Source organism: Strigops habroptila, chromosome 1, assembly GCF_004027225.2.
Source record: "Strigops habroptila isolate Jane chromosome 1, bStrHab1.2.pri, whole genome shotgun sequence".
In the NCBI taxonomy this organism is placed as follows: domain Eukaryota; kingdom Metazoa; phylum Chordata; class Aves; order Psittaciformes; family Psittacidae; genus Strigops; species Strigops habroptila.
The window spans coordinates 89,710,903-89,737,055 of record NC_044277.2 but is presented as its reverse complement, the minus strand read 5'-3'; the positions used below and the strand labels follow the sequence as shown (position 1 = coordinate 89,737,055).

General features: G+C 41.4%; 1 long non-coding RNA gene across 1 annotated transcript in view; it reads left to right on the top strand.

Moving 5' to 3' along the window:
- Nucleotides 1–8,605, top strand: part of LOC115606559 — a 33,476-nt gene extending 24,871 nt beyond the window's left edge. Inside the window, exons 2-4 of the long non-coding RNA XR_003990928.1 lie at nucleotides 5,575–5,646; nucleotides 6,661–6,721; nucleotides 7,632–8,605. This is a non-coding gene — a long non-coding RNA (uncharacterized LOC115606559). The remainder of the gene's footprint in view (nucleotides 1–5,574; nucleotides 5,647–6,660; nucleotides 6,722–7,631) is intronic.
- Nucleotides 8,606–26,153: the final 17,548 nt, after the last annotated feature.

Genomic DNA, 26,153 nt, shown 5'->3' with positions numbered 1-26,153 from the left:
TCTAGAGGAACTGTATGGAGTGAATATTGCAGTATGCTATATGACAGCTGGCTGTAACCCTGCGATATGGGGCATTTCTCATTTGGCTTGTGTTTTTGGCTTGTGCAGGTGCAAGAGTATATACAGCTCAATGTAAGCTGTGTAATGCATGCAGATAAAACCCGTCTCTATTTAAATCAGGTCCTTAACCAAAATTCACCATGTTAAGGATTTGGTATTTGAGATGTTTTAGTATTACTATAAAAAGGGCTTCTGCCAGCAAGCCACACAAGAAACACAATTTTTCATAGAGTTACTTGAACAACTTCCCGCAAAATCATCCAACAACAAATTTCTCATCATGGCTGGACCAGGGGGTCAACTGGAGCTCGAACTGTGCCACCACCCCTCCTTCGTCCAGATTCTCACACCTTGAAGAGGTACTTCAGCTGGGAAGCTATTCTGCCTGGTCTCTGTATGTAGTCAGCAGCCAACAAAAACACAGTGACATCAGAGGTGACTTCAGAGTAATCCTGCCTTGCTTTCCTCACTGCTTTTATGAAAAGCCTGAAGAAATGAGCTCTCCGTGAGAATCCTCCTTTTTCTTCCTTCAAGCCCAAAGGAAGGAAGAAATTTGTGCCTGTGGTGCCTCAACATCCATGGCTCACAAGGATGCTTCAGTGGGTCTCAACAAATGAGTTGTCTAGCTGCAGAAATAAGGGAGAACATGCTGTACTTGTTTTAGCTTGAAAATGGGATATGCTGTGTGACTAAATTAAAGTATCTCTAACTAAAGGGACTAGTTGGATGGTATTTATAGCAGTTCTCTAGTGTATGTGACAGGCTCCTTAAGCCTAATGCTGGCCCTGCTGAAATCGGTCTGTGTTTTACACCCATCTTCTGCAAGCCCACTCTTTGACCCCATATGAATAGTGCACACCGGGAGACATTAAAATTTTTTAGTTATATGAACTTTCCCTTGTAGGCTGTAATTTTCCTCTCAATGCCTGGAGCCTATGACAAAATGCAATTTGCTGGAAACAATTGTAAAAGCCTGAGGAGGTGAGGACTGTAACACACAAATAGCATGTGTTTAGTAAGAGAGATGTAGCATGCTCTCCAGCAAAAGGATTACAGAAGGAAAATGTCTTAGAAGGCAGTACTTAGTGCAGAGTTGCAGTCTAAATGACAAACAGCATAGTGAGATAGATCAATAAAAAAACAGCAAATGACAACAGAAGTCAGATTCACACAAATAAAAGACAGAAAGGGACCTCAAGAAATTATCTAATCCTTGTACACCAAGGCAAAATTAACCTCACCAAGCTCATTCTTCACTGGCGGTTCTCTAACCTATACTTTAAAACCTCCTTGAAAGACAGCACCACCTCCTTAGTAGGCCTTTCCAGAGTTACAATGCCCTTAGGTTATAATTTCTTCTCTTAAAAATCTCCTAATTTCTCTGCTGCAAACTGAACTCCCTTCCCCCCTGCCCTTTCCTCTGGTGCATATCATGAATAATTGAGCAAGGTGGTGTAACTAGCATGTCTTGCACAGATGTATTCAGTTACTTTGCTGAAAGGAGAATTATAGTCTTCTGTAGGTACCAGAAAGCCACTATGATATTCTGAAACATGAGAACCTTTGAAGAACAGTTGACCATTTTCCTTAGTAAAGAAATGAATTTGCGTGACTCAAAATAAATATTTGTCCAGCCCCTCAAGCACTCTGCTCTTCAAGCCCTGACTGTCTTCTAAGAAGATTTTTCTTTCACTAGGTTTTGTCACCTCAGAAAGGTGACAAAGCTTACTAAGTTAGGTTTAGTTAATGTATTTAATAATCCATTGGACTTCCCAATTGTCTGGAGCATTGTGACAAAGCCAGATAAGATGTCCTTCCGTTTTCACATCCATGACTTCTTTACTCTTACAACTCAGATCTATTTTTGTAGTAAATAAATTCCTGTCATCTAGTCAGACTTCTCACCATCTTCTCTCTCTGAGGACATCTGTCGCCATCACTTTGATTTGTTTCTTTAAGCCATATTCACCATTGCTACGGCAATGGTGAGTCTGAGATTCCGAAGCCAACTCCAAAGGAATAAGATAAGAAGGGTGTGGAGCTGACACGTAATCACAGTGGAAAGACCCACCTTCCCCCCCAAAAAAAAAAAAGATGATTTATTCAAGAGTAACCACAGCAATATATATTTAAATTGGATTGGCTAATAAAATACTCTGAGCAGGATAAAAGCTAAAACTTGGCACGTGAAAAACGGAGTGGTTTGAGCTCCCCCTATGCAAGGCAACAGCAAACGCTGCTCCTGAAAGTGGTAGCCACAAGCCCTGTGGGTGCTGGGTTTCTTCTGCCACAGAAGCAGGGCTTCATCTCTGCTGCCACTGGGGGACTTGCAGGGGCTGGGGCAGCAATTGCTGCTTCTAGGAGGGACTGAAACTCTCTAACAATGGCTGCTTGGCAAAGCAAACAGCCAAAACAGAGCTCTGGCAAAGAGCTCTGTAGCTACTGCTGTGATATGGGCTTTCTTCCTCCCCAGCAGTCTGCTTTTCTACAAAACTCTCGTCTTGCTTAAAACTAGAGCTGGCTGTCAGAAGGAGCCAAGTCATGACTTGGGGTTGAGAAGATCATATATCCAAGATGTAGTTAACTGAATGGATTCCTTCTAGTGTGATTAGAAGGGACAGCTCCCTCCCAGCTGCATTTTGTTCCTCAATTCATTGCAGATCTGGATTTTTCTGAGAGATTCAGCTAAGCAAAGCACTGTGTATGTCTGCTTTAAACAGCCTTTAGAAAATAAATAATTTACAATTTGTGCTATTCCACTACTATTTTTCTTATTCATAGTTGCCTGAGTCCCTAATGCCTGTAGTCATAGCTGAGATGTCCCACTGTGGCAGGCAATGAAGAAATTATTCCTGCCTGAAAGAATTTACCATCTAAATATTTTCTCATTGAAATCAGTAGCAAAAGCTGCTGGGAGAAGGGTCTCCTTGCTCCATGAAAGAAAACAGAGCACGAGGAAAGCCCATTACCTTTAGTGGGACATCAGGGCAAGCCTGCTGTGTCTTCCTATTTTTTTAACTCACAGGCACAATACACAAGTGCTTTCTGCATTTCAGTAAGGTATAACCACACTGTATTTCTTTCTTAGGTGACCGTCTGCCATTTCCTCCCCCACCTTTCCAAGGCTTCCTTCACTGCCACTGCTCTTCTGGGGTTACTTTTTTATATTTAATCCTTTCTGCAAATTTTCAGTTTCAATTGCTCCTCCATGCACTAAGACCCTACCACATGAGATTCAGGACACTAGCTTTTGATGGTAAGATGGGTCAAAAAGTTATATCAAGCTGAAGACAAGCAGCATAAACAGCAGAGAGAGCTATTTCCTCCAGGACATAGCTGTTCTGGCTACAGCACACAGAGGGGCACTCTAGTTGCAGGCAGGGCAGTCTCTTTCAAGTCTTGTTCTCTGCCATACATCAACCTCTGCTTTAGAGCAGGGGTTGGCAGCCGTGACATGGGTGCAGACAGTATATCTAAAAAGATGCTACAAAGGGAGAGGCATCATTAGGAGGCAGCCATCATCAGCTTCTGGCTCCTAAAAAAGAGGCAGTTGATGTGCTGTGCACATCATGAGTTTCCAGTAACTCATATGCAATCTAACCTGGAAAACAAAAATAGAAGCCAGACCATTCTCTGTCTGATCTATGTCTTAGAAGTCACTAGATGAGGCTAGAAAATACTGGGGAATATCCTGAAATACACATTTAAGTAAACTGGAGACGTGCAGCTCCTAGTATCTGAGTAAGATGGAGAGCCAACCCGTGAAATAGAGGAAGCAGAACTGTTCCCATCTGAAACATCTGTAGCATAAGGCTTCTATAGGGACACACACACAGAGAAAAGTATGTAAAACAAATTTAGGTGATAAGGTTAAAACTGTTTCTCCTTCCTGCACAGTTTGTTCATCTCCAGTGGATATATACCCTGCTGTGAAATGGTGAAATAGCTGCCCTGATACACATGGACTTGCTAAAGCTGCAGAAGTGTGCTTTTTGTTCAGCTAGCTTGGGGGGGGGGGGGGGGGGGGGGAGGGGGGGCAAGAAAAGAAAAAGTACTCTTCTCTAATCATTCTCTGGCAAAGTGCAGTATATCTAATTTTGTTAAATTCCAAAATACTGTGCACCAAAGTACTTGTAGGTGTAAAATAGAATGTCAAGGATGAGTCAAAGATTAATACCTAAATTATAGAATGTGAAATGGGAATTAGTCTTAAATATCACGTTAAGAACTAGGAAGTATTTACCTAGTCTAAAGCACTACTTGTACTGTAATAGGCAAAAAATTGCTATTTCTTTTAGTTAAAGGGATTCTTTAATAGTCCCAGGCTTGAGCAAGAGGACTGCAAAGGGTGGACTGGGAATTCGATGAGAGACTTCTACAAACTTCAGCAGAACTCTTACTCAGTAAAGCACACAATTATAAAGCTATGCTTCAGTCCTGCCTACTTACACTGTTCTGCAGAACAAGGATGAATTTAAGACTGTATTTAGGTACTTGGAATAACAGGTGCTTGACTAGTTTCCTTCAAACATAGTGCTACTTCCATTATTGTCAGGCAAGAAGATTTCTACTTTCAATCTGCCCCTTCAATTACCTCATTGTCCTGTTTTTCACCCATCCTTATAAAGCTTGCTTTTGCTTTCTTAAAAAAGCAAGCAAGCAAGCAAGCAAAATAGCTTGGCTACCTTTACAGTAGTCTTAAACAAAAAAACCCTATGTGATGCTGCCAGTGCTTTCTGCTTTCTCATTTTCACCTTTTGCATCTTATATTTGTCAACTCTATATGGCAGGACCACTTTTTTCCTGTGTGCATGCAGTCCTATAAACATACTTGGAGCTTTTAGATGCTCTGTTAAAAAAAAAAAAAAAAAAGAAAGAAAAATAGAACATAAAAGATCAGAGTTTTAATCAGCTTGTAAATTTCTCACTGTCACTAAGCACAACACCTGGTAAGGTTCCCAGGATATTTTTTAAATAACCACAGCTGAAGAGATCATAATGGTACCTCGCTTGATTCATAGGCTAACACATAGAAGTGATGCTGGCAATGCTCAGAAACAAATTTCAGCTACTTCCTAGAGCTTTACCAACTAACTTCTGGTTTAGTAATCAGTGCCCAGTGAGTCCACTGCTCAAACGACATGCTTCAGTGACTGATACTTTGCACTGCTTATTAGCTGCTGACAAATAGGTTACAAAAATAAAACTTTGGAAAGTAGACTTAAATAGACTTGTGAATTGGTTATAGAGAACTCTGCCAAAAAGTGATTTTTATGAAAAAGGAAAGGAGGTTCATCAGTGAAATAGTTCCAGAGACCAGACTTTTGAAAAAATAACATTTTAATCAGCTAAAAATACTGAATAGCTACACACACTTTTTTTTAGTAGAATCTATTAAGTATCACTTCTTGACATCAGCCAGCTCAGACTCACTGTACTTCAAAGTATCAATTTCATATTTTAGCATCTTCAACAAGCCTTAAGATGACTTCTGTTCTATACTTTACCTTTTAGTCCTCCACTTAGCAGAATATAATTGCTGAAGAAGGCAACCAGAAAGAAACAACAGAGATGAGAAATTTACAGGTAAGTTACTGTCCTTGTGCTTTCTGAAAATCCTTCATAAAGCCAGGACTGTGTTTACAGCAGAAGGCCCAAGCTCTCCTTCAAGCAGGTTTTCCTCTGTAGTCTGTCTTGTTTTCCTTCTAGCTGTTTCTTTCTTATGGAGACTCAGGCACTTATTTTGCTGTCTTTTAATGCAACTTGCTTCGTCTAATACGTGGATGGGTCAGAGAAATAGCCCTCTATCTCTAGATAGAATTCTACTGTCCAGATCTCTAAAGACTGGAAAAATGACTAAAGTGCTTTGGCACTCGGTACATGCATACAAAACAGAGAAATTAAAGCTAGTTGAATGCCTGTAGGGATGCAGGCTGCTGCATTTTGAATATACTACAATACAGAATACTTATGAGAGCCCCAGCAAAGGAAGGTATTGCAATTCTGTAAACTTCAAGATAAGAAAGCTTTCACCATCAGCCCAAATATGTTTTGCTGAGCGCTAGTCCATGATTTTACTAATTGACCTAGCATATCTATCCCCACTGCACTTGGTGATGTGTATGACAGTCAGTCCTACAAAGCCTGGTAGAACAATCATATTATAGAACAGAATCACTGTGGTTAAGTAATCTAATGGCAGCAGCAGAGATGGTCACTAATTTAGTTATTGGCATTCTACTTTAAGCCTATGCCATAGTCATCCCTGAGCATCTCACAAACAAGACAATCCACAATACAACATACCTAGGAAATAACGAGGTAGGACCTTTATAATTATGAAAGCTCAAATTTATTTTCTATTTATTTTTTGTGTGTCATTGTGCCAACTGCGAGCACGTAAATGTTATCAAAGCCTCTCAGCATCTTACTGGGTGGGGGGGAATCCACAGAAAAAAATAAAGAAAAAAAATCAAGGTACACAAGTTTATTCAGGTGTTGCACCAAATGGTGGTAAAATAGCCTCACTAATATGAACTATCATTTTGAAAGGAGGATTTTGTAAAAATCTGTGGCTAATTTCAATTTTATTATTTTCAGACACAGGAAGGAGACCGAAACACCAACTAACTAAGAAGAAAAACATGGGCTAGAATCTAATGTTAGTAGTTATATTTCAACAACAGCGTCAAGGGAAGCTTGCACTTCTGAAAGAAGTCAAATCACCAAGATAAAAATTTCAATCTGTGAGAAACTCTTGCATAAAAAGTGACAGAAATTAAGCCTGCTGAAGTTTTCTGAAATGGAAACTGTGAAACAAATAGGCTGATTAAATTTATGTGAAGTGTAGCTTCTAGTAAGATTTGGAGAAAGCAAAATATACCTGTGCCATAAAAAATGGCCATAATAAAGCACCAGAGAGAAGACCTTTAGGCCTATTTTTGTGTCTATAAGCAGGAAAGGCAAGAGAACTCCCAAGCTAGAGAATTCATGTATCCTTTCAGATATAGGCTCTTGCAAATACATAATTATCTATGTTAATGTAGGCAGCATTTTACTTCACGTGAGTTGATCCCCCTCTTTAGGCAGACCCATAAGAGGACTTCAGTGAAGTAGCAACTCAGTTTACATTTTGGCTTTAGCTATGACATGTAGGGAAATCTGTTGTTCATCTGCAGCTGCCATACTTGTAAATGCCCCTACCACTTTCAGTAACACAAGGAAAAACCCCAAACATACCCATACTAGGATTTTAAACCTGAGAATTTTGTGTGACTGCGTATGCCTCCTTCCTCCCTACCCCCAAAATTCCAAGGTTGGCAAACTGGGACAAAACTTCAGACAGGTATTCAAAGTCATGTGGAACCCCATTTTGGCATTAAAAGAAGAGTATACCTAACAGCCATTAGCAAAAGCTTGCCTCTGCTGGTAGCTCTCAGTGTACATTTGGAGTAGTTAAATTATCCTTTAGCACAGGACTTCCAGACCCAACTTTTTAAAGTACAAATCTTTAAGAACTGAATATCTTACTCCCTGCCTTTTTTCTCTTTGCCCTTCTGCTTCCTTTTTAGCATGGTCTCATTGAGACACCTGCTTCCTGCCTGAAATAAAAGGAGACCTCCAGCTGTGAGTCTGCTTCAGATGATTTGCCATGTTAAGAAGAAGAAAGTGTTAATAGACTGGTTTTAGTAATGGAAAATCTGATTTCTTGGGCACAAATTGAAAGCAAAATCATGATGGAGAATCTTAAAGAGAAACAAGATTTTCAGTATCGCCTACTCTGATGAGACAAAAACGAAGTTCAGACAATGCTAGTTATGTATAATCTGAAAGAAAACAGCAACGAGAAGATGAAAATAAAAGTGGATAGAGTTGATGTTAATCACAATAGAAACCTAAGTGCATTTCAGATTTTGCATTCAGTTATAGAAACTGATGTATTACTGGAGTAGCACAGTTAACTTGCTTCAGAATAACAGAGGAGGAGCAGAACTAGGGAGAATTATATGCATTTCACTTCCCTGGCTCTGAGTTTGGGCTACATAATGCTTAATTTCACTTTGGTCCAAAAAACATATAAGTGTCTGGAAATGTATTGTCAGTTATAAAAGCCTCCTTTTCTTCTGTCATCAGCAAAGTAGGCTATCCTTACTTTTTAGCTAACAAGTAATTTCGCTGCAAAAGGGACGCCGAGATTTGATTCAAAACTTGTTCTCTTTTCCACTATATCATGCTGGTCTGTGACAGCTCTCTACTAAATGTGTCTGTTTCATAGGATTCATCTTGATAACATAAACATGCAAAGGAGATATATAGCCAAGTAGATTCCTTCAAACCTGTTATTAAAATAGCCCATACCAAATGTTTGAAGTTTTAGGTAATTATTTCAATATTTGCTACATTGTTATCATAATGACTAAGAACATATTCAATCACTGCACTGTTTGACGAACACAGTATTTTAAAATTAATGTTGCATTTTTTAAAATGAGATGTCATAAAATAAAAGTACAGTGTCTCTATTACCAATAGTACTGCAGCAAAACTCTTCTGGTTCTCCCCTTCTTATTCTAAATTCTTGCTTGTTTTTATGGAGAAGCACCAATACTCATGCAAAGGCTGATTAGCATGCACTAACTGAAATTTCCATCATACTACTAGATTATGCATTTCTCTGCATGCAAGAAGACAGACTTGTTCACATTACTCTGATACTTCTGTCAACATCTGTTCACAGAAGTGGCTATTGGCATGTACTTATCTGCGAATCACTATGCAAATATATGCAACTGCAGTGAAAGAAGTCCCTAGAAGATTTGAACAAACCCATTTACTTTTTGCAGAGTTAAAATTTTGAGGTGACTGACAGGTCCATTGTCAGCCCTTACAGAAGCTGCTTACCTGCTTTTTCCACTGGTACGGAAGAATATTATTTGAGTACAAGAAGCATTACAGTGAATGCAGCAATTCCCAATTTTGTTAACATTTTGCTTGATCCTGTTTCAATGCAGAATGGTAAGGTATGTCCTCAAGGGAATCAGGCCTGGACAACGCAGAAAACAGTTTCTCTATTGATAGGCACTGTTCAGGACACCACAGAAGAGTCCTATAAAGACACCTTCATTAGAATCATTTCTCCATTTATACTCATGGAGACAAGCAAAAAGCAAATCAGAGTGGTCAAACTGATGTTCTTTCGGCTACTTCTTAGTGTTGCTGGTCAGATGCTCTTGATGAAGGCCAGACCAGTATAATCCTGACTGAGACAGATACCATGCTGCTCCTTAAATGAAATGCAATACACTCTGCTGTCTGTCTGATCAGTCTAGGCTAGACTGTTTAGAACAAGAGGCATTACCAAAGGTATTCTTTTCAACAGTGACCTTGTCAGGTATGGCCCTCTTCCTGCAGCTGTTCCATGAGCCACACAAGTTAGCAGATGAGTTTGAGGCTGGCGTGAAAGCTTTATTTGTTATTCCATTCCCTCACTTAACATAAGAGGACAAAGAACTGGTACACTATATTCTGCCGCTGCCTACCTCCAAGGTTTTGGTAGCTCATACCGGCACAGAGGCAAGAAGTCAACAGATTTGTTTTTTTACTACCGCTTCCTCCCCTTCGCAGTGCATGCAACATAAAGCACAAATTTATTTCCCCGCCTCTCATCTTTACCACGACTGCAGCAGCCAAAAGAGGGAAATTCTACAATTTACTTTTCAAGATGTGCTCAATACACACAATACACACAGTGACACACAGAATCCTGTACTCCAAAATACTTCATGACAATTGAAGACTAAAGAAGCAGCAATTCCTTAATCCCTCACCTCTGCTTTATCTTTAAAACTTTAACACTCACTGTATACCTGAATGTTACCTTTTTCCCCTATCTATCTCAAACAAGTAAATAATTCTGCCCCCTCTCAATTTTATGAATAAATACTATTCAAAGCAAAGGGCTGCTACCATGGATCCTAGCTTTTCAGGACCAATGTTAAAAGCTTTAAACAACCTGTTTAGAGATTCTGTTTGATAACTAGTCAGCTACTTCTACACTGCACATTGTATAGTAAGCACAAGTAATCTTGCCCTCCAATCATGCACTGTCAAACAGCAGGGAGCTAAAGCAGTAGCTTAAGACACAGGCTTAAGCAAAAGCAGCCCCCCCCACTTTAAAAAGCAGATTAAGCATGTGACAGATGCTTTGTGATAATTTATGAATAGTATATGCTGACCTGTTTTTTTATGATGGTGATTGTATGATTATGTTGGTTTGCTTTAATTAGAAGACACGGGCAATGCTTGAAATACTTGGTAAATGTAAGCTAAACACTGATAAACACCCTCAGGTCAGTTTGTGATAAACCTTGAGTTCTCAACTGTGGACAGACTATTTCTGGGCTCTGGCCAAGCTGCTAGAATTTCTTTGGTTAATTTGGAGGCTAAGATTAAGACAACTCCAGTTATTATGCAAAGGGTCCACAAGCAATACAAGAAGCCACATAAATTTTCATAGAGGTTCAGCCAGTGAAGGCTGGAAGGAACTTGTATCACGCTGTCCGCATGACATGTTGGGAAAAAAAAAAAGTAGATCTGGTAAGATAAAACACCCAAAGTCCATTTCCCCACTTGGTTTTCCTCTCTATTGTGCATAATTGTTTAAAGACCTTTGCATGCTCTGGATAAATTGTAGGTGCTCACAATTTGAGCTTGAGGAACTCCTGAGGTATCACAGCTCTTGGCTCTGAGGGTATGGAAATCATACTACTCTGCAGCAACTAAAGACACTAAACCTTACATGAAGGAGCTGAGGTCAGAGGCGCCAGATGTATCTAGCTCTAGTTGTTATAAATAGCAGCTTAAAGTTTCACAATTAAAATAATCTGCCTTCACATATGGAAAGTTTGAATGCATTCATACAACATGAGTCGATTTCCTTGCTGTTGATCTGTAATGGTAGAATTGCCTCTAGATCACCTGGGGAAACCTGCATAGAGGCAGGAAGGAGGGACTCATGGCTCCTCCAGTTGCATCCACTCCTTTCCACGGGGGAAAGGACATTCTGCTATGGCATACCATAATATTCTGATCTCCTGGTCACCCAGACAGGGACCTGTTAAGAAGTGAAGTTTGAAATCCTGTATAGCTGGGCTTCTATATGAAACAAAAACCTATGCACAGGGCAGGGAAGTGGATACAGGCGAAGAAGAAAATTGAACACGTGCCCAGGTAAGTTCCTATTTGATATGTAACTCTGAGGCACGCTCAGGCTCACAAACCCAGAAGTACCCTGGGTCCCATAACAAGGAGGAAGGCAGTGGAGGACATCATATGGCAAAGTTCCCAGTCAGTTCAATGGTGTCAGGATTTCCCCTGGGAACCCTTGATATTTCTGCTGTTGCTTCTTCTAGCTGACCTCATCACAAGATGCTTTTGTTTGCATAGTGCTGTTCAGTCTCCCACAGTCATTGAATGTGTAATCCTTCTGTGTATCAGAAATTCAGCCTTCGTCGCTTTATCTAGACTTCCGTCTTCATCGCTACATTAGTACATGACGAATAGCTCTGTTTAAACAGTTTCTTGCTCTGCCATTGCAGACTGATATCTTACTGCTGACACTGGCACACTGCCTATCTTGCTGCTCTGCTCACGTGTGAGTTATCCATTTGCTGGGGATAACCTCACTAAGCCAGTATATATCCCGACCTTTGAAGGATTATGCACAGCAGTAGATTATAGAGGTAAAGCGTTATGTTTCCTGCAACATCCAGGTCATAGCTGGACAAAATTTTTGTCGAAAACATGATGCGAGAAAGATGCTATGCAGAATTACAGATAATTATTTTTTCCTTTTAATTTGAGTCGATTTTACCAAAGTGCTTGTTCTTAGAAATAGAGGTCATTGGGCTGGGGGTGGGAGTGCATGACAAACAAACCAGAAAAGGTAAAAATGTACTTTGGCATTTTTTTACAGTGACATATTTTGCTTTTCAAGCACAAAATGACTTTTTCCTTTGAAATTACTTTCAAAATATATTAAAAAAAATATTCAGAAATCTCCAATTGAAAACACCACTGTGTGTCAGACCAATCAAGACAATTCTTCACCACAAGTGATTCTTTTTAGTTCTTAATTCTGTGAATTTTTGTTTAAATATTCATCGGCTCAAATCAAAATTACTTCTTCTAATTCCTATTGCTGTCAGCAATCATGAAACCCTTCTTCACATTCAGCTGTAATCCTGGACCCAATAATTTAAAAGAATATTTAAACATGTTCTTAATTCTGAGACTAAGTATCTGTTCAGGTTCTGCACTGAATAACTATGACTGCCAGGTATGCTGAACTGCTAAGCTTAGCAAGGCCTCCCCAACCCTCCTTTTCCTCTTCACATTTTCTAAATAGGATTTTTCTTCATAGCTACGTGGAAGAATGACAGTATTTTGGAAAATGAGAAGAAGTTTCATATATTCCAGAGATCCTGTTCTTGACCTTTTGATCATCACAGAAAGAAAATAAAGCAAGACCTACAAGACCAAACTTCTGTGTTAGGAAAAAATCAAGTTCTCTTGGGCACCTGAAGGGGTTTTTCCCCTCCCATCTTCCCAAACAGGTATTATTTATTGATCTAAGGACACAAAGCCCAAGGACTGAGTAACAAAAATAACGTTAAAAGGAGGGATATCCTTCTTACAGAAAGCACCTGACCAATTAATTTACTATTACTTCCTCCTCTATCCTTACTCTATACAAATAGAATAAGCAACCAAATTCACACTAAGTCCAGTTCTTCATTTTCTGTAGTTCAAACACATTTTGGAACAGACTAGGCTCCATTTGTATATACATATATTAAAACCAGAACACATTTCAATTAGATAAAAACCACATTTCAAGCAGCTTATATTTTATACATACACATACATTTCACACATCAGGGGAACAAGCACACAGAACCAAGTACAAGCAGTTAACAAACTTTTAGCACCCTTCCTTTGTTCAGCTCCCACAAATTTCTGGTGCTGGTGGGTGTAAGTCTTTTGAACTTCTTGAAAGCAACAAAGAGAAAACTAGAGCAGTGTGTTTAACCACATGCTTTCCTGGGCTGCAGGCAGAACAGCTTTTGCCTTAAGAAGCAGCAATATGCACACATCCAAGGCCATGCTGGTGAGCAGCTCACAGCATTCCCTGGGGCTTCTCCGTTTATCAGTTTCAATGGGACACCTGTAACCAGAGCATCCGAGTGTCTTGGGCGTAATTTAGTTGACTTTCCTCACAAGCAGGAGGAAGAGAAGTACCTTGAGCTTTGCTCTCTGGGTTGGAAGTCAAGATGAACTGGTGCGACCAAAGGGATGATGGAGAGTTTGCCCACCCCTCCACATGCCTGTCTGTAAGAGGTACCAGTTGTATTCCTCATACCCATCCTGGCTTCTAAACACCATTAAATATACCTCTCTTGTTAACTTGTTGTGAGACCGTACCTTCTGCAACTAGTAAAAGGTTGGTCTAATGCCTAGTAACAATACTGACAGACACAGTCAAAAGTCATAGAACCACAGCATGGTTTGGGTCAGAAGGGACCTTAAAGATCACCTAGTTCCAACCCTCTGCCATGGGCAGGGACACCTCACATTAGAACAGGTTGCTCAAAGTCCCATCCAACCTGGCCTTGAACACTGCCAGGGATGGGGCAGCCACATCTTCTCTGGGCAACCTGTGCCAGGGCCTCACCACCCTCACAGGGAAGAATTTCTTCCTAATATCTAATGTAAACCTACCCTTAGCCCTAATGAAGTATTTCCAAGCTATTGCATGACCAGAAAAAGAAACTACTGTTGCTGCAGCTGCAGTATAGATGTGTTCCAATATTGTAGATAGTTACAAGGAAAAAAAAATATAAAATAGTTTGGAGAAGGAAGAAAATTTGAAGGAAGTGGTAGGAAACTCTAAGGACACCAGAACCAAGAAATAGGAGAAGACAATACGAAAATAGACTACTACTCAGCAAGGTAAAAGAAAGCTTTAACTCACATTTAGTACTATTTGTAGACTTACAGCAACAAAAATAAATACTTACCTACCTCATTGAACCAGCTTCATGATGGACCCAATATATTCTGCTCCTGTTTGGTCAGAAAAGGACACACGAAATCTCTGTCACATGTTTGCCTAACTCAAGATCAAGCCGCTTAAGTTGATTAAACAAACCCTACCTGCCCTGCTTTTGTAACAAACCAGTTAAGGGCAGCCCACTCTGTGCAGGTGAAGACCATTGCCCCTTCCCATGGGGAATCGGCAGGGCTCTAACCTCACCTGAGCCACTTCATTCAGGCTGGGCTCACTGTGCTCATTGCAGGTGAGAGCCTCTGAAAGGTTAAGGATTGCTTAGAGGTCAACTAAGAGAATAGGAAAAACCAACATGTATGTGCTGCGCTCACAGTAAGCATCTTCCCATACGTCCCAAGGTTGCACATTTGGCTTTCTCAAGTCAGGAAGAAAAGGGAGGCTTGGCCCTGCACCACTCACTGTGGAAAAGCTGCTCTGGCAGTCTGTCTCTGACTCACTGTTGTGACATTCAGTATTAAAGCTTAGGTAGTTTGAAGATCAGTGGAATAGAGGCATTTAAAAACCCTGTTATTTCACTTGTACATTTGATTTTTAAATAACTGTGCTAATTCAAAAAGGTTCATCATTATTTACCACATCAGCCTCCTGAATATACCGAGCATTGTTCCAAGTTATTGTAACCCTCTTTTTTAAAGTGGATTTGAGCTGTTATGGTCTATCACATAAATCCTTCTTAGTTTGTGGATTATTGACCTGATAGGCCCAAACAGCTCCATCTGTCCGTTTAAATGGGCACGAATGCTGTGAGCTTCTATTGCTTTCAATCCCATTATTCGTAAAGTGCTTTCTTCCTCTGTCTCTGTGTATGTATGTTTGGTACTCAGGGACAATTTATTGCTGAGTTCTTGTCTAAGTTCTTTTAATTATAGAGCTTTCCAGGGCCAACTGCCCACATAGAGTACTATAAGTAAGTGTACTGCTGCTTGACTTGGGAAATGAAGCTGTTGACTTAGAGCCAGACGTTGGGAGTGACGTAAAAGTGGATAGACTGAAGGAACATTTGAAAGTGAAAAGGGACTCCATTTTGAAATGTTGATATGAATCCAGTCTTAGTTAATGAAGCTTTTATAGCCATAAAGTTGCTTTCATAGAATCATAGAATCATAGAATCATAGAATCATAGAACAGTAAGGGGTGGAAAGGACCTTAAGATCATCTAGTTCCAACCCCCCTGCCATGGGCAGGGACACCTCACACTAAGCAATGTCACCCAAGGCTCTGTCCAACCTGGCCTTGAACACCGCCAGGGACGGAGCATCCACAACCTCCCTGGGCAACCCATTCCAGTGCTTCACCATCCCCACTGTAAAGAACTTCTTCTTTATATCTAATCTAAACTTCCCCTGTGTAAGTTTGAAGCCATTACCCCTTGTCCTACCACTACAGTCCCTAAGGAAGAGTCCCTCCCCAGCATCCTTACAGACTCCCTTCAGATACTGGAAGGCTGCTATGAGGTCTCCACGCAGCCTTCTCTTCTCCAGGCTGAACAGCCCCAACTCTCTCAGCCTGTCTTCATATGGGAGGTGCTCCAGCCCCCTTATCATCCTCGTGGCCCTCTTCTGGACTTGCTCCAACAGCTCCATGTCCTTTTTATGTTGAAGACACCACAACTGTACACAATACTCCAAGTGAGATCTCACGAGAGCAGAGTAGAGGGGCAGGATCACCTCCTTCGACCTGCTGCTCACGCTTCTTTTGATGCAGCCCAGGATACGGTTGGCTTTCTGGGCTGCAAGTGCACACTGCCGGCTCATGTTAAGCTTCTTATCAACAAACACCCCCAAGTCCTCCTTTGCAGGGCTGCTCTGAATCTCTTCTCCACTCAACCTGTAGCTGTGCCTGGGATTGCCCCGACCCAGGTGTAGGACCTTGCACTTGGCTTGGTTAAACTTCATAAGGTTGGCATCGGCCCACCTCACAAGCGTGTCGAGGTCCCTCTGGATGGCATCCCGTCCCTCCAGCGTATCAACCGAACCACACAGCTTGGTGTCATCAGCAAACTTGCTGAGGGTGCACTCAATCCCACTGTCCGTGTCACTGACAAAGACGTTGAACAGGACCGGTCCCAACACCGATCCCTGAGGGACACCACTCGTTACAGGTTTCCAACTGGACATTGAGCAATTTACCACAACTCTTTGTGTGCGGCCATCGAGCCAGTTCTTTATCCACCGAGTGGTCCATCTACCAAATTGATGTCTCTCCAATTTAGAGATGAGAATGTCATGCGGGACAGTGTCGAACGCTTTGCACGAGTCCAGGTAGATGACGTCAACTACTCTGCCCCTGTCCCTCAGTTCCATGGCCCCATCATAGAAGGCCACCAAATTGCTTAGGCAGGATTTCCCCTTAGTGAAACCAGACATCTACTCCAAGTGGTCCTTATGAAATGAGCTAAATAGATGCTCTAAGGGACATTTGTTGAAGTGAAAGTGGGAGTAAAAGAGTTTATTACCTATTGATATGTAATCAGGGGTCAGGGTGAGAGTATGCAGCGAAAACCAGACATTTTTCTTTAGTCAGTATTTGTTGGTCAAATAATTTACAAAAACTGAGTTAATCATCTTGACATGCTGAGTTAATTTCTGATGGAAGTATTAAAGCATTATAGAAAGTTTCCCTGTGCAAGGAAGGCTGTTCTGCACCACAGCTATCCTACACACAGAGTTATTGCTGTTAGGTGGTAACTGAAAAGGCTGAAGAACAAATACAAAGACAGAAGTCTGCAAAATTTGGCTGTCACCTCAGCCTGAGGGATTTCATTGCTGCAGTTTTGTCCTCTTCCTATGGGTGAGCCACTCCGTGTCCAGGCCATGCAGCCCATGTGGGTATAGCTTCCCCGTATGCAGAAGGCTTTGCCTCTGATATATCTGGCTTCTGCTTGCCACAAAAGTTAGTGGAAAAGAGAAATTTTGGCATGTCAGTCCTAAATAATACTTTAAAATCTTACAGAAACTAAAAAAAAAAGAAAATAAAAAAAACCTTGCAGATGATCCGTGATAGCTTTTTTATACATAGAGATGTCTTAGATCTGACACTTGAGAGTGGTTTGTATCCTGCTCATGCTCTTTTCAAGAAGCTTCATATTTTTGATACAGAGCTAAACATATCTTATATATGCACTGGACGCACATTTTTCTTTCAGGGAAGGGGAAACTCAGGGAAGTGGGAGTAGATTTGATCATACTGTTTTATATATGGTGATGTTAATGTAAGTATACTTTTGTGAATACACATATGCAGCCCAGTCCACTTACTACTTTTTATTTTTTGCTTATGTAAGTTATTTCATGCATTTCTTCAAGTCGTCTGGGTCCTCTGGATCATTCTTGGGTCTTCGACTCACTGTAGGACTTACACAATAGCAGTGGCAAAATCTTGTCTTAAGCAGAAGGCTTGCATGAAAGATTTCTTCCCTGAAGTGAAAGTAATTAACCTTTTTCTAAAAATGGCCCAGTTACAGCAGTTAAACTTATTGCATCCTAGGTGCTCACACTTTGGTTTGAAAGTGAGAAATGTGGTGGCCTCTGAAGACAGTCCACCAAGCAGCTTTTAGGAGGGAGCAGCAGCCTCCCTGGCTGAAGGATATTGAAATTCTGCCCAGTTATAAAAATTCAAAGCAAAAGTTTGAGGTATTTAAGAAACTTGCACTCCCCCTTTGGCATCAAACTGAAGAGTTATTTTGGGGGATGAGCACATGTAATCCTGCCATGCTGAATACTCAGCCTAATGGAAAAAGAGAGTGATCCAGATGTTCAGCTGCACCTTGGGCAACCGTTTTAGCAACACTTGTGACATGCTGATACGCTTGAAGATATATGGAAGGCAGTGATAAAGAGCATCTCTGCAACATTCAAAGTGAAAACTTCGCTCTCTGAGATGTATAGCATTCTGTATTCTATATTCTATATTCTATGTATATATAGCATATACATAGGCTTTAGGATGATGCCTAGAATTTCAAGTAAATACTAGTTTTCTTACTGTATGGTATTAACTAGCATTTTTATCAGAAGTAGCAGCTGAACTTCTGATAGAGGAGCATTTAGGAAATAAATGTGTGTATTTATATTGTATTTTTATATATATAGTATGTACATATATACACACAAACACACTAAAACTGGTTACTGCATGTAACCAGTTCTGGCCACGGACCTATGCAATAGGTATCAATAGAATATGTTTAATCTTGAGATATTTCTGTGGAAAAATCAATTAATTTATGACAGCATTATGCTTGTCCCAGCTTATTGAGTTGCTGAAATTAAATTACCCAGAGTCTTTTGCAAGTGAAGTGGCTCTCTGCGTGTGAGCACAGCCTCTCCACCAGTGAAAGGAAACTGAGCTCACTAAAGAAAGCTCAGCTCCATCATCCTGAATGAACATGGAGCTGGTAGGGAACCTCTCCAATGCTCACTGTTACTGTTCTAATGTTTCAGTCACCAGCAGGAGAGAGAAGGTTTTGGTATATTACTGGAAGCTACTCATTTTACCAACTGTACACATAATGTGGCTTATATTCCACTGGGCAACTAAATTTCTGAGTTTCTGGGTTTATATTCACAGTAATGATGTTTATCTAGTTAGGCTATAAAATTGAACTTAGTAATCAGGCACAAGCAAAGATGGGTTTTGAACGAGTATTTTAGCTATTTTAATTGCTAGAACATTGTTTTAGTGATGGCTTTAATATTGTCTTAAAAATCTGACCCAACAATTATGGAGGCTGAGGGAACTATATCACTGCTGTAATATGTTAATAAACCAGTCCACATTATGCTGAAGGCACGTAAACTGACCTGTTTCTGTGAAAGACACTGTTCTGCCACTTGGCTAACAAAAAGCTAATAACTGGTTTGACAGGCTAATAAAAAGAAGGGACATATTACAGTTGATTATAAGGTATTATACTTCATACTTCAGGAGTCTGAAATGTAAGGGGTAAGACAGTACACATTTCACCATAGGAAACTTTCGTCCTTACACGTATTTGTGTATTCTTCTTACAGTAAAGAGAATGAAACAAAATTAATTGCTATACGTAAGTCTTCCATCATGAAATAGAGAAATAAAAATTTAAAAGCTCATTGGGTTATGAAGTTTGATGGCTGTAGTCTCAAAGTCTAGCACTAAATGGTAACATTACGTAGTACAAGTCTCATTGCCACCTGGAATTCTTTTCAGCTATACAGTAGTTATGTCATTTACAGGGGAAAGAACAATGAATGCTCAATTAATTGTAAAATCAAAAACACAGGGAAGAAACATCTGCCTATTTTAACATGCTGATATAAATTATCTTCATGGCTGCAGAATTCATTTTAACATGAAATAGCCAGTTGTGCAATAAACCAGTTCTCAGGGATGGGCCAGTTCTACTAAGACTTTGTTAAAAATTCCATCCTGAGCCAGGAGAGAAGACTGAGGCAAATCAAATCCATTGAAACCCATGTGATGTGGTCACAGTGTTTGAATCTTGAAGCAGTTCAAAGTAGCAGTGGCTGTGAATAAGCACTGGGGTGTTCAGGGACAGGGGTGTTCTGTCCTAAACAGACTGGAAGGGGGTTTCATACACTGGGATGAATTCTGCAGCACCTAGCTTCAGTGAACCCTAACTGGAAGGTATGTTGGTGGGCTGCTGTCTGGGCAGGTTTGGCAGCCTGGGATGCACACACTTTCCCAGTTCACAGCTCTATTTCCTATTTTCTGTTGAATTTGGCTGCCAACACAGAGTAAGGCAACTGCTGGGGTGGCTGAAGGGTGCAGCCCACCTCCTAGTTCTCCATGCACTTCTGGAAAGGTGCAAAACCTCTGTGGGGTTCCAGACGACCCCAAATCATAGAGCCAAAGCCATGCTCTGACCCGATCTCTGCTCATAGCCTGTAGACAGAATGCGATGGAGAATAAAACATGCAGAGCAGTTTTAGCAGGAGGACTTCAGCTGGAACTTGTACCGTCTTTGTGCCAGACACCTACTGTGAGTGGTCCTAGGAATAGTGATGAGTCTATGGGAGCCAAAACAGGCTCTTTTTCTCCAGATAACACTGGAGAAATTTCAATTATTTCTTCTTCCTTTTTGGTTTTTTTTTTTTTTAAATCAGTAAAGACTGCACAAGTAAACTCAGCATGACAGAACAGAGCCTGCTTTTTAAGTAGCGAAGGCCAACACACTGTTCTGAAATCACAGTGAATATCAAATACCTGACAAATTGGTGGTGTCTCCAGATGCTGAGAGGAAATGATGCAGAGGAGCACAGAATATCTGATAAATATCTAGACTGATCCCAAATGGTCCTAAAGGAGGAATGTGGTCTAGCTTATGAGGACTTTATTGTGTTGCCCTCTATTCTCTCAAGAGATGTGACTGCCTATGAACTCTGTGCAAGTAAAAAGCACTGTTTGCAGAAAGGATCCTTCTCCTTTTAGCTCTGCAGCAGCTGTAAATGCTGAGAGCGCTCAAGCTCTTGTTTGCCTCTTAGACACCAGAAAGCCTTTGTGGCAGAGCTGTCAGAAAGCTTTATGTTCATCTAGCACCTATAGGACAGCTTGTCAGAAGAGGCCTCCATGTGATTCCCTAATAAAAATAATGAGTGAATAATCATTGGCAATATACATGCAAATTGGCTTTCCAAAGCATGGAGCCACAAGACAAAGTTTATCAATCAAGGGCACTGAAGCAATTGTGAGCAGTCCCCAGAGACTGAGTTCTTCAAAAGTGCATGAAATCAATCTGGCAGCCTGTGAAATATATAGCCCAGTTGCCTATGTCTGTACAAATATTCACCCTCTCACCATGGAGGCATTAAGGAATGCAGATTAAAAGGGCTGTTTCAGGGCTGAAATAGTCACTCTGCAGTGAGAAGCCAAGGAGAAGCTGATCATTATGTTATCTGTGCTGAACAACATGTGTAAGCAAATTGCACATAATTATGACAAAATATCATCAACAATGTGACAGTCTCCTGTCGTGTGCTGGGACATTTGGCACACACACTGCCGAGTCGGATGTTTGTTCCCTTTCTGATGCTTGGTGTTTGTGTTTTGTCTATTGGTTGACTCCCACTCTTGCTTCAGTGAAGACTTGTTGTACTGTCAATGTGTGTAGTGTTCATTGATTTATACTAGAGGATTGAACTCCAGCAGCCAGAGTCACGTCTTCATTCCTTACTGCAGGGGCTGTTCTCTGCAAGAAGCTTTTTCCATTCCCTGGGGAGAGAAATGAACCCAACCAGCAATATCCCCAAAGGAGAAGGATATACACACTACTGCAATGGAAGGCAGGTGGAGATTCCTCCTCAGGGGAGGCCAGTTTGCCCTGAGAACTTATTAGCAACCTTGTGCTATCAGACTTAATTTTTGATACTCATGGCCTGGACTTGCTGGGGAGTCTTGCCCTGCTGCTAAATCGTGTGTGCCTTTTGGGGGACTGATGGACTATCCTCGTTTCAACCTTGCCAACAAAAGCCTTTCTATTGACTTTGGCAGAAGACGGCAAAATCTGCAAGAGTAAAGGCTGAACTCTCCATGTAAGGAGGTGCTGTACAGCAAGTGAGATGATCTCATCCTGTTTGACTAGTCTGAATCAAATGCAGATGAGTTCCAGAGACTTGTAAAGCTTATAAAATCAAGGCAGAATTGCTAGTCAGACTAAATGGCTTCAGCTTTTATGTTACTTGCTTTGCAAAGCAATCCTGGCTGGTTATTCTGCATTAGGATAAAGCTAAACAAATGGCCAACACAACTGCAGATGAAATCTAATACTGACAAATATGGTGTAGTTCACAGGGAATGTCACAAGAATGACTTAACAGTGCTAACAGTGTTAAAGCCGCATATTCAAAATTTGCATTGCAGGTGTAACTACTGCCCATGAAAAAGGGCTTTGAAAGTACACTGTACACACTTAGCAACTGGTCCTGGAGAAGCAAGCCAATCCTGAGTATCTTTCAAGGCCTTGCAAGTGTTTAGAGATACAAGTCCATCTACCTGATGAACAGGGGAGCACAGGATTAATAAGTATAACTTCTGCCTGGGTTTCCCCTTCTTCTGATCAGAAATGTTCAGATGCAAAACCTGGTTGCGGCACAGGTCTTGGATTTTCACACTTCTGGCAGCCCATCTCCAGCAGCAGGACAGATAACCATGGCATTCACATGCGTCAGCTCTGTAGCAGAAGTGCTGGTACGACCAGATGTGTGGCAGGGTTTAAGTGCAATGGAAGACATCATTTAAGGCCTTAAACTTTCAGAGGGTTGAAAGATGCCAAGGGGCTGCTGTGTCACAGGAGGTGGGCAGGTAGCAAACTCCATTGCCTCCCATTAGACTCCAGAGCCAGGACGCACAGACCCCTCGCACCCTGCATCTTTGGGTTGGAGGTCAATCCGCTGGAGATTTGAGTCGAAATAAAGGGAAGCTTGTAAAGCAAAGCGACGCATGAAGTGCTTTTCCTGCAGCGACGCTGTGAAGCGAGAACAAAGGCTGCTGCTTCGCCGACAAGGCAATGAGCCCTCTAGAGGCAGCGGCAGCCACAGCGTTCCCAGCCATGATGGGGAGCCATGGAGGGAGAGCCTAGCCTGGTGCCGCAGTTCTCTGCACTCACTCTGAGCCCCTGCTTCCTCTACCACAGCCCTTACCTGCATCCCCGTCCCCTGCATCTCCCGGTTCCTGGAAGCTACTCCCGCATTAGCCATTAGGCTAGAGATGTTCTGGGGAGAAAGCGGGTGCATCTGGGCACAGACAGCAGCGCTTTTTATCCAGCCACTTAAAAGATGTTTGCAAACATGTAGATTATGGATAGACCACTGAGCAGTCTTCATCCTACCTGGCGTTTATTTAAGGATATGGCAAGAATTGAGGAAAACATCTTCTCTCAGCTACCCAATAATTCTTTCACTGTCAGAATCTAATCATAGTTAGTCTCAGCCCTGGTAAGAGTCATTAAGTGCAGCAAGCGTAACCTCCCTTGCCTACAGGAATGACCAAGGCATTGCCTCCCCTTTGGTGTTTCCCCCAAGGCAGAGAGGAGGGAGGTAGGTGCAATGGAAAACTACTGGAGAGCAGTGCAGGATGACAAGCAGGTTGAAACATAAAAGGTGATTAATTTCTTACTGTTAATTCATTAATTAAAAACACAAATTCCTACCTTCTCTGTGCTGGGAAAGTGGTGGCTGCTGCGGGTATGCCATGGTTTTTACTGGACCGGTTTTCCAAGGGCTGCCAGAGCAGTGAGGCTGACTCGTCTTTGACCCTGCTCTGTCCTGGACGAAGTAGCAGACGGGGAAGCTGTGTTTTACCACTCTAGCTGCATTTTCAAGGACTTGGAACTTACCAAAAGCAGCATTTTACTATATAAGAGAAGTTATTCAGGCTTTGAAAAAACCCTCCAGGCACTTTTGTACACCTGTCTTAACAAGACAATGTAAAACCTTCCTGCAATCCTCCTCAGGAATATGTTATGTCCCGGCCATGTGGGTTCAGGTCTGCCTGGAAAAGTGCCCTGCATCTTTTCTCTGCTTTCTCTTCAAAGCTCTTGGTGATTCCTACTATCAAAAAAACCCCCCAAACCCAAACCTGCTATGAAACCACAGCTCCTCCACAAGGAAGACCTTTCCTTTTACTCCCCATTTCTCAGAGAAACCACCCCATAAACTCAGCATCAAATTGCTTAACACCATAAGCCCCTCATGACAACGTTTGTGGTATGAATTGCTGAATGATCTTGCTCCAGTGGTCTGCAAGGTACAACAGCAAAATCGTTCCAGTGATTTCCCTGCTGAAAAAACTAAGTCTAGCACTAGAATTTCCTATGTCCTTACTTTTCTTGACTAGATCTTAATTAAAAACCTATTAAAATGGCATACTTTGAGTAAGAGACAGTGATAATTTGAAACCTGTAGCTAATTTTTCCACAGAACTGCCAGGTTCACTCATCTGTCTCAGACAAAGAGAAAAGAACAAAAAGGAAAAAAAAAGCTGCAATGTTACACAGAATAATTAAAAAGCCCACCTTCTATAAGTCTGTCACAGGATATTTGTGGGATGATATGGAAAATGGCATGCATAATCTCTTCACTTTAATTTATTGTGCACATTATTTTTAATGTGTGATGGCTGATTAGATTCAAGTAAGAATATATGTGAACTAGTCCTCACCTGTCTGCTAATGGAAAGTAATCAGGGGAGGGGTTCTTGATTTTTCTTTTCCCTCTCCAAATGGAGGCAAGTATTAGACTCATATGTTCTTGAAAAGAATGCAAATATATCCTTTCATTTAATCTCTTTATAATATTTGTTTTGGTAAACTGGTAAGACCTTTTGGAATCAGCATTTTTAAGTGAGATAAGACTACAGCTTGATGCTTGGGCTGATATGTTAGCAAGGCAGGGGAGGGACTATTTATTCCTGGAAGTCTGTAAAGCTTAAAAAAGGCATGTTTCTTTTATAAAGATGTTGGTGCTGTGTAAGCAACAGTCCACACATTTCATCTGCTTGTTATGTTGTTGGTCTCTCGTGAGCTACAAACCCCCACTGCTGTAAGCAATAGTAACAGCCATCCCTAGCCCACTAGCATCAGATTTCTAAGTACTTGTAACGCAGCCTAGTCCTAAACTGGTAAACACACAACTGACAGATTTTTTCAGTTTGATTCTAAACTTCCAGCCAACAAAAAATCTCCATTTCCTGCGTGCATTTTTGGGGGTAGAAAGTTCCAATTTGTTTAATGCCATCTTAAAGGAACCAAAAATTTACTTTTTATTCTTGATTTTGCCTTTTGGACTATGGAACTCTAAAGATCAGAATTCATTTTTTGTTAGGATGAAGAGTAGAAAAGAATTTCTTGGGTTTTGTCAGGTGATTCTTTTGCCTCCTTTGAGAATTCAGCCTTTGGTGGCTGCAGCAGGGTCAGACACACGGCTGTACCTGAAATCTTTTGGACCAGCCCATTGGGAGGGGAGGAAAATGGCTTGGAAGGGGCCACTGTCTTCCCCTGAAAGCATCCTGGTATTTTAACCTGTCTTTGGGTGCCATTTTGCAGTAGGATGAAGAGCTCTTGCTCTTGCTCTTTGCAATTAGTGAGAGATGAGGCTTGATGCCTTTCTTTTGGCCAATATAAAGGTAACTCTTCGAAGCTCAGGGAAGGAATTTTGCCCTTGTCGTGACTGGTCAGTGCTAAGGTTTCATTGTTTTTTTCTGTATCCAGATATATAGTAAGCAAAATCTACAAGTTGTGTTGTTAAAGCTGGCCAGTACCTAGCAGAAGGGACTGGTTTCCCGGGACATAGGCTTTTAAAGGGGAAGAGTTGCACAGTCACAAAACGTCTTTCTTACATTAAGTCAAAATTTCCCATGTTTCAGCTTGTGTCTGCAGCCTCTTGCCCTTCCAGCATGCAATTCCAAGCAGAGTCCTGTTCAGTGTCTGCAGACAGCATGTCCTCCCTTCGCCTTGTCTCCTTTTGCCTGAACATATCCAGCTCTCTCAGCTTCTCCTCATACATGATGTGCTTCGGCCTCTTGGTGGCCCTATGCTAGACTCGCTCCAGAGCGTCAAACATCTTTCTTGTACTACAGAGGCAGAAAGTGGATACAGCATCCCTGGTGTGGTCTCACAACTGCAGAGCAGAGGGACATAATCTCTTCTCCAGTCTTGCTAATGCAGCCCAGGATGCTGTTGGCCTTCCTTGCCACCAGGGTGCATCTCTGGTTCCTGGTCAGTGTGGTGTCCATCGTGACGTCTAGGCTTTACTTGCAAAGCTGCTTTCTGACCAGTCAGACCTCAGCTTGTCCTGTGCATGGGGTTACTTCTCACCAGGACACTTTGTTGAACTTCATGAGGTTCATCTTCACCCATTTCTCCGGCCTGCTCTCCAGCATATTGACTGTTTTCCTGTTTTGACATAATTTGTAAACTTGCAGAGAGCACACTTATTCCCTCATCCAGCCCATTAGTAAAGACACTAAACAA